Source organism: Macaca fascicularis, chromosome 13 (assembly GCF_037993035.2).
Source record: "Macaca fascicularis isolate 582-1 chromosome 13, T2T-MFA8v1.1".
In the NCBI taxonomy this organism is placed as follows: domain Eukaryota; kingdom Metazoa; phylum Chordata; class Mammalia; order Primates; family Cercopithecidae; genus Macaca; species Macaca fascicularis.
The window spans coordinates 89,014,654-89,027,887 of NC_088387.1; the positions used below are offsets into that span (position 1 = coordinate 89,014,654).

At 39.7% G+C, this 13,234-nt stretch overlaps 1 protein-coding gene across 30 annotated transcripts in view; it reads right to left on the minus strand.

Moving 5' to 3' along the window:
• The window catches only part of LTBP1 (latent transforming growth factor beta binding protein 1), a 445,837-nt gene that overhangs the window by 197,636 nt on the left and 234,967 nt on the right, over nt 1-13,234 (minus strand). The window lies entirely within an intron of this gene.

Genomic DNA, 13,234 nt, shown 5'->3' on the forward strand with positions numbered 1-13,234 from the left:
CTCACATGAACTCTTCTTTGTGCAAGTGTGTGGGGAAAGCAACAGAGAGGTCAAGCTCACCGGTCCTATCACATCAGGGCCCTGCCCTTATGATCTCACTTAACCTTAGTTATCTCCTTTTAGGCTCTGTCTCCAAATACAGTCACATTGGGGTTTGGGGCTTCGACATAGGAATTTGGGGATGGGAGGCATAATTCCATCCATAGCACTAACAGGTATGGCCATGGGACTCATTCGGAACAGGGGGCAATGGGAAAGATAATGAGTGTGGTCCTTCGCAGAACCTCTTGTTCCCTGCTGTAGAAATTAAGGAAGCCATATATTCTGGATAACATGGCAGTAACATGATGGAACCACTATCAACCCAAGTCCCTGAAATATACAGAGCAGAGTCCTCTGCTCACCTATAAGATGTCTAATGCACACAAAACGTAAACTTTGTTATGCTAATGTGTTACTGCAGCACAACCTAGACTAACCTATTTACCCACAATTCATCTGTGCCTAGTTCTGAGATCAATTCATAAGTGATCCTGGCCTTATAAAAAGTGCACGCTGGTGAGAAAGAGAAACAAGGTACAAAAGCAACAACTTTAAAATATTTAAATTCAAAACTGATTAGATTCTAAATGCAGTAAAGATATAAGGAACAGAGAGAAGTGTGGGTTGAAGAAGCACTAAAAAGCTTTTCAGAGAAACTGATACTAGAGAGGAGTCTTTCAAGTCAGTAGGATTTGAGAGACCAGTGTAGTTATTCATTCACTCTATTTGACATTGATCTGTCCATATGGCCTGTGCATATGTCAGCACCGGTGGTGTCTAAGATTACAGAAAAGAACAAAGATGTAGAAATCATCACAGAGCGTTGGAGGGCTCAAAGACACCTTGATAGTCTCCTTAGCCAACCCAGTTACTTGAAAAATGAAGAAACTGAGAGTCTAAGATATGATGAGAGTTTGCTAAAATGAAGAGACAGCTATCATCTTGGAAATACCAACACTCTATGAGTGTCATAATAGTCCCAATCTATGAGCCTCAAATTTCACATAAATAAATGGGAGATATAATCATCTGCTTTTCCTGTCTCACCTGATTGTTTTGAAGGTCAAATCAGCTATTCGTTTTATAAAAATGTATTGTCTTACAAATAGGCTTGCCCCATGGCCAGGTGTGGTGGCACACACCTGTACTCTTAGTTACTTGGGAGACTGAGGCAGGAGGATCACTTGAGCCCGAGAGTTTGAAGTTGCAGCATGCTATGATCCTGCCACTGCACTCCAGCTTGGGCACCAGAGTGAGACCTTATCTCTTAAAAAAAGAAAAAGGAAAAGAAAAAAAAAAAGAGGCTTACCTCGAAGTCACAGAATATTAAGACCATATTCTTTAACAACTCCGTTAGAGCTTGCACATTCTACACCAGTCTTCTGCAAAGTGGTCATCTTGGAGGCATTGCTCTCTTTGTTTAAAATATTTAGAAATATTCAAAATATTTTGAATTTTAGAATTTTCTTCAAGGCTAGAGACATACTTTAAATATTCAATGGTCGCAAGTCTTGTTCAGACGTGTCCAAGCTCTTTGCATAATGGCAGTGTCACTAGAGTAAATGCACAAGGTCATAAAGTGACCTTGTTGAAATAGAACATTCAATTCTATATATGAATTATTTTATTTAAAAAAGGAGACAGAAGAGGAGAAAAAAATGGGAAGATGAGAAAGGAAAAAACAGTACTATCATTGTCTTAGAGAAGGTTCAGGAAAGAGCTTTGTCCTCTTCAATATACGGCAAAAAAAAAAAAAAAAAAAAAATTGTTGCTTTTCTGCTACAACTTTATGGGGCAGATTTTAGCGGACTGATTTTTTAGTAAACCAGTTGATTCCCTTCATTTTAGCAAATCTCAATTTTGAGGGATAGCACAGAGCCACATCAGACCATCAGAGCCTAGAAATACCAGCCATAAATCCTGAAACCATCTCTTATAATGTATAGAGCCAAAATCAACCATCAATTCAAGCCATCATCTCTTAAAACTATTTCCAACATGCTCAGAACTGTCATCTTCAAACACAGTGACCATAAAATCTTACCACTTTGCCAATATCAGAAGTAGCTCAGCATGCTTCTACTCTGAGCCGCTCCATAATTATTATTTTCAGTGCTTAATCCTATGTAGAAACAGGAGTCTAATTATTAATAGGTATATTATTTTAGTGAGCCCTAGAGGTATAAAATATGATAATTTGATATTCCATGTCATGATAAAGGCATTTTTATTGCCCATAAAATGAAAAAATATAAAAGTCTTTGAGAGGAGGAGCTTAGGGAGAACCAATGAAGAAACACAGATTTGCTTCTCTTAAACAGGTCAGGCATTTTCATTGCCAATAAAATGAAAAGAAAAAGTCTGAGAGGAGGGGCTTAGGGAGAACCAATGAAGAAACACAGGCTTGCTTCTCTTAAACAGGTCAGGGCAGGTGGACACTTAAAGCTGACAGCCTCTTTGGTTCCCAGAAGACATCTGCCTGGGTAAAGACTGGATACTGGGCTGCACGAAGGGTAATGTCTGGGTCACAACCCATTCTCTGAAGTTCTAAGAATCTATATTTTGATTATCCTAATGTCCCAGCCCTACATTCTCAATCCAAGTAAAACGAGCAGTTCTCCTCTCCACTGGCAGGAGCCCAGTGACACGCAGACATGTTCTCTCTCACATGCGGTGTTTTTCCTCTTTGGATCTTACCCCTGTCTTTACTGATCTTTCTTGACTCCAGGCTAGAGGGCCCCTGCATGAAAGTCAATCTGGCAGAGGTTCCTGGAACAAGACCAGCAAACACTTAAGAGTTCCAGCACCTATCACTGAGACGTGTAGGACACCTTCGGTGATACCTTCAGCTGTTGACGCAGGTAAGGTTTGGCACGGATGGCTACAGAGAGCAGCCATTTTAGAGGCACAAGAGACAACCAGATTCACTAACACTCAATTAAATATTTCTCAGATCATGCCAAAGGAGTACTTGAGTGGGACACTGAAGAAAAGCCCAGATGGCATAGGAAGTGCCTGGTGTTAATGACTTATTCCACCTCAAGAAAGCCAAACTTCAGTAAATGCAATCAGCACACACTCCAACTGAGCTCTCTGCTCAGCAAAAAGACAGATGTCTAGTAGCCTCAGCCTCACCTTCCCCAGCCACTGCCCAGCAGCTCCGCCAAAAGAAGGCAGGCCACTGCACTGGTCCAAGATCACCTGGGAGGGCCCTATCCATAAGGGCGTGTGGCCTCAGGCAATGGGGAGGAAGAAAGAGCCACAATTCACCTCTGCCCTCTGCTGACCCAGCCTGGCTCAGCTCCCCTTCCACACAAGGGAGATTGCATAAGTAAGATGCTTTATAACCATTTTTTTTCTTTAGACTTCTAATATATTTACATAGTTTATGGACTCAGTTTAGAGAATAACCAGTGTGAAAAGTGTTACAATAATTCTGGCATTACTCTGTCATGATCAAACTAGGTGTTTTTTTGTTTTTAATCATAGATTTAGGCTTCATCCCAGTAATATTCAGGTTGTCAGGACAGAAGAGATACTGTGGAAATCCAAGAGCAGGTTTCTGAGCAGAACTCAATGTCTCAGCTCCCCTAAATGAACACCATTTCTCACCTCTGAGAGAAGATTTCCAAAGTGCCTATCTCATCTGCATCTACCCAACCATCTAACCATCTTTTTTCTCCCATGTGGAGCTGGCAGGCATCACATCTATTTCCCCAGCTTCTTATTGGCTTTTGTCCAGTGGAAACCAAGAAATACTTTTCTTTATTCAAAGTCCTGTGACAAAAGAATTGAAACTCTTTAAAAAAAAAAAAAAGTAATTTCAGCCATGCAATTAGGATACTTTCCACCTCAATGAGCTCATATTTTCCTGTTAATTTCTCCATTAAGCTTATTTTTTTAAGTTTTTTAAAACAAAAGCTAAGTATATCCATTTGGCCCTTTAGAATGGGGTGTGTGTGTGTGTGTATGTGTGTGTTCCAGTGCTAAGCTTCAGAGCTTAGGATGTTACTGAACGCATCTGCCAAAAGAGACCTATCTTCAATTAAATAATCTTTTTCTCCAATGGCCCATTCTGTTTCCATTTTTCCTGTCCAAAGAGAACTGCTGGAACAACTTCTGGCATCTCTAATAGAATCCCAAACAGTTCTTGTGTCACTTTAACCCAATTTTGCCCTAGGGCTTATTATTTATATGACCAATAATTAAAGGAAATCAAAAAAGAGTTTTTCCAATGATATCAGGATTCCACATCAACTACCAGTCCTTTCCTTTCTTCCTAATCCACATAAAGTTTATTTTCTTCTGTAGAATATGTATTAAAGACCTTCATCTTAAAGTTTGTCTCTTACGGCTTTTAAAATCTTTTCTAAGAGTTTTATAGTTGCAAACTATAAAAGTGGGTTCATGTGTTATCTGATCATCTTTATCTGTGTTAGAGTGCTGTACTTAAAACATATTCTGTATATATTAATTAACTCAGGTATTTATATGTGAAATTTTCTGCTCTTTCGGCATTTTGAAATAGGAAATCTTGAAGCACCTGAATTTTCTGTCTCCCCTTATAATGCCTCTGTCTGATTACGTGGCAGGTTCCTGGGTTCAACAAAGAGCACAGGCTTGTGCAGCCAGGCAATGGGCAGGTTCAGCATGGAAGCTGGACCCCGAACTCTACATTGCTATTCTAAATGCTTCCCATACAAGGCCTTTTCATACCATCTGGCATAACTAGGTCACTAAACGTTTGTTTCCAGCAATTGGGCAATCAATAAAACATGTTTGAGGCAATCAAAAAGTCAGATGCAAAATAAGCTTTGAATTTAGGTCACTGTTAAGAGAACCAATTTAAAAACAAAGGACACCCTTATACAATTGATTTTTATGTAAAAAAGATAAATATATTTAATGTTGCTATGATGCAAAGATAGATTGGAGGGGTATTTTCTGAAACTTGGCCTCTCCTCAGAGATGATAACTACCATGGAAATGTTCGGGTTTTAAGCCTGTGAAAACATGAGATTACCCTGAAGTGGCTGGTAATTGTAACCACTGGAGTTGTAATTCTAACAGTCAGTGAGCAAACTCTTGCAAATGTTTTCAAATATATGTAGACTACCACAATTTACTCCAGGTAGCACAGAAACCTAACTCTGCCAAAATTAGGACCTGCCAACTACTTCATACTTGATTTATATTCAAGAAAACCATTCCTGTCTGTCACCCTATATAGTTCTATTAGACTAATTTCTGTTCTTTGAATATAGGAGATTTAGTGATGCCTATAGAGACTGCCTGTATAGACAGCCTGATTCACATAAAAATCAATGATTTATCTGATTGTTAAACATTATTTTTAGAACTCTGAAATACTAAACGTAACTTTTTACAAAAACAAAACAATAGAAATGGTTTTTTCCCTATAGGTTGGCATTCTCCGTCAAGGTGGGAAAACACTACAGAAACTTTTAACTCCATTATTCCTGCTCTTTTCTCATTATAATGCAATCCAAAGAAATGTCCTCTGTGGTCATGAATTTAACTATCATCAGCAAATCTATTCACTGATCACTAAATTTTCTCCATTAATTCTCTATCATTCCATCTCTAAAACAGCCTGGACTTCCTGACTGATAATTAAGAGTACACCCTTCCTAATATTAATCAAGGATGAGGCTGCTTGAAACAAAGATGTTAGTGCTCATCTTCTCACAATCCTCCCTGCCCTAAGGGTCAGGTAATCAATTCTAGTGAGCATTTATTTAGCTGATTTGTGAAGCAAGAAAATTCAGAATAGTCCCTTTCTTCATGATCTTTGTCTTTACAACAGCCTGTAAACACAATCCTGTTGCTTGATTCTTCACAAAATCCCCTATAGTCATCTCCTTTATTTTCAACTTGACTTCTTAGATTGGCCCTTGGTCATTTCACAAGGTCAATTTCTCTTCCTTGGCCTCAGGTCACCTCACACCCACCCAACACCTCTGTTAAACAGTTAAAAACTTTAAGTTTGTTTCTAAAAAGTCTCTAAATGTATTACAGTGAAAGCTTTTAAATTCAGCTTTAAAGTATACTATTCTATTTCTAAGTCTAGGAAATTTTAACATTTTCCCCCTTCTTTCTAAAAAATTTTCAAACACACTGAGATAGTCAAAGGATAACACAATGTACACCTATCTGCAAATGAACCGCTCAAGAATCAAGTTTGTGCTACTTGTGTGTAAAATACATCTGAAACCACGGGCAATACCTCAGATATGTTGCGGGTTCAGTTCCTGACCACTGCAATGAAGTGACTACCACAATGAAGTCAGTCACATGAATTTGTTGGTTTCCCAGTGCAAATAAAAGTCATGTTTTCACTATACTGTCATCTATTAAGTTTGCAGTTGCGCTATGCCTTAAAGTACATACCTTAATTTTAAAACACTTTATTGCTTTAAAAATGCTAATAATCATCTGAGCCTTCTGCGAGTCATAACCTTCTTGCCAGTGGAGAGTCTTGCCTTGATGTTGATGACTGTCAACCAATCAGGATGGGGGTTCCTGAGGGTTGCGGTGGCTGTGGCAATTTCTTAAAATAGACAACAATGAAGTCTGCAGCTTTGCCTGACTCTTCCTTTTACTAAATATTTCTCTGTAGCAAGTGATACTGTTTGATAGCATTTGACCCATGCTAGAACTTTCAAAATGAGTCAGTCCTCTTAAACCCCACTAATGCTTTATCAATTAAATTTATAGCGTATTCTAAATCCATTGTTGCCATTTCACAATGTTCACAGCATCTACACCAGGAGTCGATTTCATCTCACAAAACCACTTTCTTTGCTCATTCATAAGCAGCAGCTCCTCATCCATTCAAGTTTGAACATGAGATTGCAGCAGTTTGGTCATATCTTTGGGATCCACTTCTAACTTGAGTTCTCTTGCTATTTCCACCACATCTGTAGTGACTTCCTCCACTGAAATCCTGTATCCCTCAAAGTCATTCATAAGGGTTGGCTTTGACTTTTTCCAGTATCTAATTTAATTAAATATCTTTATTGCTGACATTTTGACCTCCTCATATGCATCATGAATGTTCCTAATGGCATCTAGAATGGCAAACCCTTTCCAGAAACCTTTTTATTTATTTTGCCCCAATCCACCAGAGGAATCATGATCTATGGCAGTGATAGCCTTAAAAAATATATTTCTTAAATAATAAGACTTAAAAGTCAAAATGACTCCTTGATCTATGGGCTTCAGAATGGGTGTTGTGATTGCAGGCATGAAAACAACATTCATCTTTTCGTACATCTCCATCGGAGCTCTTGAGTGACCAGGTACACTGTCAATGAGCAGTAATATTTTGAAAGGAATCTTTTTTTCCGAGCAGCGGGTCTCAACAGTGGTCTTAAAATCTTTAGTAAACCATGTTGCAAACACATGTGCTGTCATCCAGGCTTTGCTGTTCCCTTTATACAGCACAGGCAGAGTAGATTTAGCATAGTTCTTAAGGGCCCTAGAATTTTCAGAACAGCCTATGAGCATTGGCTGCAACTTAAAGTCACCAGCTGCATTAGCCCCTAACGAGAGAGCCAGCCTGTCCTCTGAAGCCAAGCAATGACTTTCTCTCTAGTTATGAAAGTCCCAGATGGCATCTTCTTCCAGTATAAGGCTGCCTAGTACAGCCACCTTTATCAATGACCTTCTGGACAATTTGCTGCAGCTTCTGCATCAGCACTTGCTGCTTCACCTTGTACTTTTGTGGTATGCAGATAGCTTCTTTCTTTAAACCTCATGAACCAACCATTACTAGCTTCAGATTCTTCTTCCGCAACTTCCTCACCTCTCCAAGTCTTCAGAGAATTGAAGAGAGTTAGGACCTAGCTCTGGATTAAGCTTCAGCTGAAGGGAACGTTGGTGGTTCTAGACCTCTCTCAAACATTCTCCGTATTAGCAACAAGGCTGTTTTACTTTCTTATCATTCATGTACTCTCTGGAGTAGCACTTTTAATTTCCTTCAAGAACTTTTCCTTTGAATTCACAACTTGGCTAACTGAGGCAAAGGCCTAGCTTTTGGCTTATTTTGGCTTTCAACATGCCCTCCTCACTAAGGTTAATCATTTTTAGCCTCTGATTTAAAACCAGAGATGTGGCCGGGCTCGGTGGCTCAGGCCTGTAGTCCCAGCACTTTAGGAGGCCGAGGAGGGTGTATCACGAGGTCAGGAGATCAAGACCATCCTGGCTAACATGGTGAAACTCCATCCCTACTAAAAATACAAAAATTAGCCAGGCGTGGTGGCGGGCACCTGTTTTCCTAGCTACTCAGGAGGCTGAGGCAGGAGAATGGCATGAACCCGGGAGGCAGAGCTTGCAGTGAGCCGAGATCATGTCACTGCACTCCAGCCTGGGTGACAGAGCAAGATTCTGTCTCAATAAATAAATAAATAAATAAAGTGAGAGATGTGTGACTCTTCCACTTAAACACTTAAAGGCCATTGTAGTATTATTAATTAGCCTAATTTCAATATTGTTGTGTTTCAGCCAATAGGGATGACTGAAGAGAGGGCAAGAGATGGGGGAATGGCCAGTTGGTAGAGCAGTCAGAGAATACACATTATCAATTAAGTTTGCCATCTTATATGGGTGTGCTTTGTGATGCCCCGAAACAATTACAATAGTAACAAAAATCACTTATCACACATATCTGCATAACAGATATAACAATGAAAAGGTCTTGAAATATTGCAAAAATTACCAACATGTGACAGAGACACAAAGTGAGAACCTGCTGTCAGAAAAACTTGCTTGCCAATAAGCAGGGTTGCCACAACCTTCATTCAATTTGTAAAAGACACAAAGAGCTAAGTGAGGTGCAATAAAACAAAGTGTGCCTGTAAATTATGAACATCATGGAATTTCGCCCCTAAAACTTTCAGCATTCATCTATTAAGAATAAGGACATTTTCCTGCTGGGTGCAGTGGCTCACGCCTGTAATTCTAGCACTTTGGGAGGCCGAGGCGTGTGGATCACCTGAAGTCAGGAGTTCAAGACCAGCCTGGGCAACATAGTGAAACCCCGTCTCTACTAAAAATACAAAAATTAGCTGGGTGTGGTGGTGCATGCCTGCAACTTCAGCTACTCAGGAGGCTGAGGCAGGAGAATCCCTTGAACCAGGGAGGCGGAGGTTGCAGTGAGCTGAGATCACACCACTGCATTCCAGTTTGGGCCACAGAGTGAGACTCTATCTCAAAAAAAAACAAACGAAAAAGAATAAAGACATTTTCCTACATAATTGCAATACTATTATCACACACAAGAAAACTAATAATGCCAAAATATCATCTAATGACATTTCCCATGGTTTGAATGTGTCCCCCACAGTTCATATGTTAGAAACTTAATCCCCTGAAAGCGACAGTGTTAGGAGTATGGGACCTAATAAGAGGGTCTTCCCTCATGAATGCATTAATGGCATTATCTTGGGAGTGGGTTAGTTATCACCAGAGTGGGCTTGTTATGAAAGCAAGTTCAGCCCCGTTTTGCTCTCTCATGTTCTCTTGTCCTTCTGCTATGGGATGACTTAGTAAGGAGGCCCTGGTCACATGCTGGCACCTTGATATTGAACTTCACAGCCTCTAAAACAGTGAGAAATAAATGTCTTTTCTTTATAGATTACCCAGTCTGTGGCATTCTGTTACAGCAACACAAAACGGACTAACACAGAGCTCACGTCCAAATTTCCCCAACTATTCCCAAAATCTCTTAGATCTGGCTTTTTTTTTTTTTAATCAAGATTTAATTAAGGTGAATATATTATACTTATTTTTTGTGTCTCTGTAGTCTCTTCCTACAAACATCATCTCACTTTCTTTTACACTGTTTTTTTTTTTTTTAAGAAACCAGGCAATAATGCCCTATATTGTAAATATCTGATTGTTTTTTCTGTCTGAGTGTGATGTTTTTAACTTGTTTCTTTACCCTTCATATTCCCTATAAACTTGGGGTTAAGTCTAAGGGTTTGATTAGATTCAGGTTAGATATATTTGGCAAGAATGCTTCAGAGGTAATTCTGCAAACTCTATACTGTCTCACAGCAGGAGGCACATAGGTCAGACTGCCCCACTATTAATGATGCTGAGTTGACCACTTGGTCAAAGGGGCTTCCTAACACGCTGACCTTGCCAGCAAGTCATTTATACTGCACTATGCCTCAGATTTAAGAGGCTTAATATTTGCGCAAGAGCCTGCCAAGAATCCTAAGCTATTTTACTTCTCTGATCTCTTCTGACAGCTCTTCCTTGCCCATTTCTTGTACTGTTCTCTTTCCTCTGTTTAATTACTCTCCCTTTCTGCTCTGTGAGCTTGGTTTCCTCATCAATCATCCATTTTCCTCCACCATCCAAACAGTTCTGAAATTCTACTCTACAAAGCTTTCCTGAATTTAAATACATTGATCACAGTTCATCTTGAGTTTTCAATCCCACGTTTACTACCTAATTATTAGAATGTGCCACAGAAACAAGGGCTATCTCTGTCAAATTTATTTTGTATATGACCTCTCATAGCAATATATACACATAGATGTTTATTGGTAACTGTTGCATTAAAAGTCTCAATGGTTGACATTTGCAACTAATAAGAGGGCTCCACTGAGCAAACAATAGTGAGCATTTATCCAGGGTTTTGTTTTTGTTTTTGATTTTCTGCCATTTAAAATCTACCTATAACTCCTGATTATAGCTACGTTTGCAAACCAACCACAGCAAGAAAGCACAAATGTTTTCAAACTCCTTTGTAGGATTGTAGGATACACCTAAACACTATTGATTATTTGTCAGTAATGTATTTTTTAAATGCCTGGTTCACCCTAATTGCACAAATTAATTGGGCAGCCTTTGGCATCCAGCAACATTCCTCATGAACAGGAAGACCAATAAATATATACTGAGAATGCTTTCCAAAAAATAGGTCTTATTTTGAAGCTGTGTATGAGTGAATACACATGCAAAATGAATTAAGAATTGAGATCACTGTCTGGATCTTTTAGACCAAAAGTCAGAGATGTATGCAGATAAGACAAAAGTATCCCGCTGAGTTTTAATTATTTGGGTAATTCCATCAATTAGCCAATTCATTTCAATTGTATACTCTAGGCTTACAAGTCAATAGTATCTTTTCATCTTTTCTTGTCAGCAATCACCTAATATTGTACAAGAATAACAAGTTTGTTATGCCTCATTTTCTTGCTTTTTATCATCTGTGTTCCAACTTGGAAACGGGGAGGAAGGTACTGGGCACACAATTTTAAAAAGATCTGCTTTTTCCTTTCTCCCTGACCAACCTAAGCTGGAATGACTAAACAATGCAAATGGCACCAAATTTGTCCTCCCTCTCCAAGAGCAGTTCAGTGCAAAGCTGTGAAGTGTATAAAGTTTATCTTCAGCCCCACTGTCTTTGTCAAAACCCACCCTCAGCATAAACATTGTCTTTACTTTTTTTTTTTTTTTGAGACGGAGTCTCACGCTGTTGCCCAGGCTGGAGTGCAGTGGCGCGATCTCGGCTCACTGCAAGCTCCGCCTCCCGGGTTCCCGCCATTCTCCTGCCTCAGCCTCCTGAGTAGCTGGGACTACAGGCGCCCGCCACCGCGCCCGGCTAATTTTTTGTATTTTTAGTAGAGACGGGGTTTCACCGTTTTAGCCAGGATGGTCTCAATCTCCTGACCTCGTGATCCGCCCGTCTCGGCCTCCCAAAGTGCTGGGATTACAGGCTTGAGCCACCGCTCCCGGCCAACATTGTCTTTACTTTTAAGCTACATTTAAATTGATGGTGTTCCTTCTCCCAAAAGCATCTGCAAAACTGGGGAATGAAAAGCCACGTTAGGTCCCCTGTAGTCGCATTTCAGGTGTCCACAGGCCAATGAGGGCTGTGTTTGTGGGATCGATGCTGTCCCTGTCTTACTGAAAGCACATGATATAAAAACAGTCATAGTAGATGGTTGCTTAAGTTTGACTCTATCTTGATAAATATTCTCTAAGCTAATATTTGCATAGTTCTATAATATTTGCAAAGCAGGGCTCACAATTATCTTGATTAATCTTAACAAAGTCTCATGAGCCCCACGTCTTATCTCTACTTTGCAGATAAGGAAGCTGCTTCCCTCCTGCCGAGTGCTGGGCTCACAGCTCTAATCAAGGTCTCACAACTCCACAAGGATGCTCTTTCCATTCCCACACGCTGCCTTCCATTCAGGTCTACAATCTTCCCTCCTTCTCCTAGAAGAAAGGTGACAATCCTACCACTGATTTAGTACCTAAAAGGGTTTCCCAGGTGTCTAAAGCAGTGATAATTAGTTCTATTACCCCCAAGTATTTCACATGCATATATACACACACATGATATATTTTTAATATTCAAGACATAGCAGAGGAATAATAATAAATGTATCTCATCTAGTCTTCTCATGAGGGGTTTAAACCATAACCAAAAGACAGGAGGGAAACCACAGAATGGAGCCTCCATCATTATCACATAATAAAGTGCAGGAACCAATACTTTTAGGTTATCTTCACCATGCACATTCAATGATGAGTTTTAAAGAAAATTTTGCCTTTCTCTCACTTTATGATATAAATATAGGCCTAAAGTTATACTTCAAGCAACTCCTGCACTATACCTTGCAATTTATAATTTTTTTTTTCCTTCTTTTGAGACTGAGTCTTGCTCTTGTCATCCAGGCTGGAGTGCAGTGGTGTGATCTCAACTCACTACAACCTCCACCTCCCATGCTCAAGCGATTCTCCTGCCTCAGCCTCCCATATAGCTGGGATTACAGGTGCCTGTCACCACACCTGGGTAATTTTTGCATTTTTAGTATAGATGGGGTTTCATCATGTTGGCCAGGCTGGTCTTAAACTCCTGACCTCAGGTGATCCACCCGCCTCAGCCTCCCAAAATGCTAGGATTACAGGCATAAGCCACCGCACCTGGCCTGAATTTTTATAAGAAAATAAAAGATAACATGAAATATTACTTCCTGTCAAAGATGACATGAATTATTATTGCACAATGAATTCAAAACTCATGAACAAAACTATTGCAAAAGGCAAAAATATTTTCAAGCATCTTTGCGGAATATATATTCTATACCATATCTCATGCCTGACACATGTTTTATACACAGATCATCCTAACTGAAAAAATAGAAAC